Here is a 4,457-nt window from a genome sequence, read left to right as displayed (position 1 = left end):
GCAAATGAGCACCACCATCAGATAATGCAGCAGAAAGGAGATCCCACCGATATGTATAAACAGAAAAAAATATGTACAGGCTTTCTACAAATTGAAAAAAAAATTAATACTTCTTGACAACATTCAGCAGCACATTTTCCAACCAAATTTAGTGAATGTGCAAAACATGGAATGTAATCCACAAGCTCATTCAGCTCTTTAATTCGTGTTTGTAAGCCACTATACTTGCCACTCATGTTGCTGGCATTGTCATAACTTTGACCATGGCAGTCTTTTATATCAATGTCATTTTCCTTTAAAAAGTCAAGTAAACTTAGAGTGAGCTGTTCAGCACTATGACCCTCCATATCCAAAAACTTCACAAATTTTTCAACTGGTCCAGATGGCAAAACATAGCGCACAGTCAAAGTCAGCTGGTCCACATTAGATATATCTGGAGTAGAATCCAATGAAACGGAATAATACTTGTATTTCTTCACTTCACCGATAATGTGATCCAGTATGCTGGATCCAATCAGATTGATGAATTCCTCACATGTTGTTTTAGATAGGTATGATTTATGTCCCCTTCCTTGGTTTGCATGAGAATTTATACCACAACACAGCAGGGAGCCAACAAATGCCTGCATACACATACTGTACCATGCAGCATGCAGCTCCCCAGACATGAAAACAACAGCGTTGCCAGATCGTCGTTGTTGTGGTGTGGATGAAATCACAGAGCGTTGCGTTACCGGTAGGTACAAGGCAGTTTCTTTATTCGACAAGATTACAGCAGGCAGAGACCCCTGGCAGAACAGATCTAATCACCTTGTGATTGAGGCTCGATATTGATTTGCTAAACACAAAGGACAGTTCATAGTTACAAGTATAGACAATTCTCTTGAAGTTTTCACATCTTTTGATTAAATTCATTCTACCGGCGCCAGTATGCCTAAGCTGGCATTCATGGCCTTTAGGAATGCAAGTTAAAATCCATAATACATTATTTGGTATGTTACATGCTAACATAGAGGACAATTCATATTCAGAAAGCATAGATATGGTGTCTTCACAACTACCTGTAAACTTAGCATTCTTGTCTCAGAGGCACCAGAGATGCATTGTTACAAATGAAACTGGTTTCACAGCTTTTAGGAAATGCATTGTTATGAACTCAATCCACAGTACTTTGTCAAAGACTGGTGGCTGAAGTCATTTATTTAAGTGTAAATGAATCATCTACCCAAAACTCACTCTAACAGTCGTGAGAATACGGTGAGATGCCGATTTCACCAGACTGCAGTTTGCAAGCATTTAGTGCGGGTGGGGCCCTCGAAAATGCGGGGCCTGTACCATATACTACTTTTGCTACTAGGTTAATCCGGCCTCGATTCATAACCAGCATGAGAAAATCAGCAGATGCCGAAAATCCACGCAACACACGCAAAATGCTGGAGGAACTCAGCAGGCCAGGCAGCATCCATGGAGAAGAGCACAGTCGACGTTCAGGGCCAAGGTCCTTCAGCAGGACTGATCCATTCATAACCCATGGGAACAGACTGCGGCTACTCTATGGGCTGATAAACAATAAACTTTCTACCACTACTTAAAAGGAAGTGGTTAGGTTGTAGAGTGGGTGCACAATTAATGGAAGGGGAAATCAGATCAATATTTACCCAAACGAACTTAAATCATTTCTAATAGGTTAAGCATTAAGATGAGACCATGCACTACAGCAGACGCCAAGCACATGACTGCAGATGGCGCTTCTTTCCAAACGGAGTTGCTTTTCTATTGGTGGACTGCGTTTTTGGTTCGGTTCTCCATGAATGACGTTGAGCAGAGCGGGTGATGCCTTCCGGCTGCGGCAGCACAGTTTTCATTGCAGGAAAAGGGAGCCGTTGGTCGAGCCGCTGGGAGCCGTACCACGCCGGCACCGGTGGCAGGCGATCCCAGTGTGGCCGGGGCATCGGTAGGCCTCACTCCCAGGTAACAGCAGGGGCTCTCTCTCCCGGTGGGTCTCCCACACGCACCTCATTCATCCGCCACCCCACACACAATGCCCTCCTCCGAACCTTACATAAACCGTGACAGGCGCGCATGCTTTGCAGTTTCCCGTTACTGCCGTCTCGACTCGGTGCGATTCCTCTCATTTCAATGTCAGCCTCGCGAAATGCTGCTGCCCGTCACCGGAGCTGAGGTGATCTCGGCCAGAAACTTTGTAAAGGGCAGGACGAGGTGCATTAATGAGAAGTGCAAAGGATGAGTGGCTTCAGCCCTCTGCCTGGCCTTCGCTGCCTCGATCACGTTTGGGGGGGTTTATAATGGTGAAGATGTTCTTGCAGGGAGAGTGACAGTGAGAGGAAAGATGGAAGGGCTCGCAGGACAATGGTATGAATCGCGGTGACCTCCACTTTCACAGACCTCTTCTGCTTGTATTCGGTGATCTGAACATGCTCTCCCGGTGCAGAACTAGGAATACTGCAGCCGAGAAGGGGGCTTCCTGGTCTACTGATAATAGTGTTTACATAATATCGCCGCGGCGGAGGCTACTGGCTAATGTTTTCATTTGGGGGGTTATTTTCAGGCATGGCGGCTTCTTGTTTGTTCCAGGTACTGACAGTGTACGGATAATAAGCCCAGTGCACTTGCAGAAAGGCGCCCACCCAATTATCAACCTCTGTCTCTCTATCTCTGTCTCACACACAAGCACTCTCCCCCTCGCTATTTCACACCCTTGCTCCCTCTCCCCTCTCCCCTCTCCCCTCTCCCCTCTCCCCTCTCCCCTCTCCCCCCTCCCTCTCCCCTCTCCCTCTCCCCTCCCCCTCTCCCCCCTCCCCCCCCCCTCTCCCCCTCTCCCCCCCCCCCCTCTCCCCCTCTCCCCCCCCCCCTCTCCCCCCTCTCCCCCTCTCCCCCTCTCCCCCCTCTCCCCCTCCCCTCCCCCCTCCCCCTTCCTTGCGTCCTCTCAATCCCTCTCTCGCGCCCCCCCTCCCCCGTGTCCCCACTCTCTCCTCTCGCCCCCTCTCTCTCGTGCCATCTCCATATCGTGCCGTCTCCCTCTCTCGCGCGCCCTCCCCCCTCCCCTCCCCCCTCTCCCCCCCTCCCCCCTCCCTCCCCCCTCCCTCTCTCCCGCGACCCCCCCCCTCTTGCGTCCTCTCAATCCCTCTCTCGCGCCCCCTCCCCTGCACCCCACCTCTCTCTCGCCCCCCCTCTCTCATGCCATCTCCCTTTCGTGCCCTCTCCCTCTCTCTCTTGCGCTCGCGCGCGCTCTCTCTCTCGCGGTCCACCCCTCCCTGTCGCGCCCCCCTGTGCCATCTCTCTTTCGCGCCGTCTCCCTGTCCATCTCGCCCCTCCCTCTCCCCTCTCTCCTCCTCTCCTCTCACCCCTCCCCCTCCTGCGAACCCCTCTCTTGCGTCCTCTCAATCCCTCTCTCGTGCCCACTCCCTCTCGCGCCCCCCTCCCCATGCCCCCACTCTCTCTCGTGCCATCTCTATATCGCATCCTCTCCCCCTCTATATCGCGCCCTCTCCCCTCTCTGTCGCGCCCTCTCCCCCCTCTGTCGCGCCCTCTCCCCCCTCTGTCGCGCCCTCTCCCCCCTCTGTCGCGCCCTCTCCCCCCTCTGTCGCACCCTCTCCCCCCCTCTGTCGCGCCGTCCCCTATATCGCGCCCTCCCCCCTCTCGCGCCCTCTCCCTCTCTCTCGTGCAATCCCTCTCCCGCTCCCTCTCTCTCTTGCGCCCTCTCTCTCTCACTCCCCCTTTCTTTCTGTCTCTCTCGTGTCTGCTCTTGACCTCTCTCTCATGCACTCACTTTCGCTCTTGTGCACATTCTCGCTCTCTGTCTTGTGCACGCTTTCTCACTCTCTCTCTCACGCACACTATTGCTTTTGATCTCTCTCCGCAAGCTCTCGCATTCCCTCTCATTCCCTGCTGTTCCCAGAACACCCATATCTCAAATTTGCAACCTCATGGTGTTAAATAATGTTGTAGATAAGCAGACCTCCTGAAAGGTGGAAGTATTTCTCATTGATTGGCTGATGGAGACGTTTTTCAGTGTATGTTTTATATGATCATGTTTATATAGGACGATGGGCGAGCATCACTGCTGTAATTTCTCTCACATGCATGTTCCCGTGCGCGCGATCTCTCTCTCTCTCTCTCTCTCTCTCTTGTGCCTGCTCTCTCTCTCACTCTCTCTCTCTCTCTCTCTCTCACTCGTGCCTTCTCTCTCTCTCTCTCTCTCTCGTGCCTGCCCCCCCTCTCTCTCTCTCTCTCTCTCTCTCTCGTGCCTGCCCTCTCTCTCTCTCTCTCTCTCGTGCCTGTCCTCTCTCTCTCTCGTGCCTGCCCTCTCTCTCGTGCCTGCCCTCTCTCTCTCTCTCGTGCCTGTCCTCTCTCTCTCTCTCTCATGCCTGCCCTCTCTCTCGTGCCTGCCCTCTCTCTCTCTCTCGTGCCTGCCCTCTCTCTCTCTCGTGCCTGCT

General features: G+C 52.5%; 1 protein-coding gene across 1 annotated transcript in view; it reads left to right on the top strand.

The window, feature by feature from the left end:
• The first annotated feature begins 1,779 nt into the window (after positions 1 to 1,779).
• The window catches only part of slc23a2 (solute carrier family 23 member 2), a 129,031-nt gene continuing 126,353 nt past the window's right edge, over positions 1,780 to 4,457 (top strand). The window contains exon 1 of the mRNA XM_063056974.1: positions 1,780 to 1,971. The gene's annotated coding sequence lies outside the window, so the exon portion shown is untranslated. The remainder of the gene's footprint in view (positions 1,972 to 4,457) is intronic.

The sequence above is a fragment of the Mobula hypostoma genome, chromosome 8, assembly GCF_963921235.1.
Source record: "Mobula hypostoma chromosome 8, sMobHyp1.1, whole genome shotgun sequence".
NCBI lineage: Eukaryota > Metazoa > Chordata > Chondrichthyes > Myliobatiformes > Myliobatidae > Mobula > Mobula hypostoma.
This window is presented reverse-complemented; position numbering and strand designations above follow the sequence as displayed.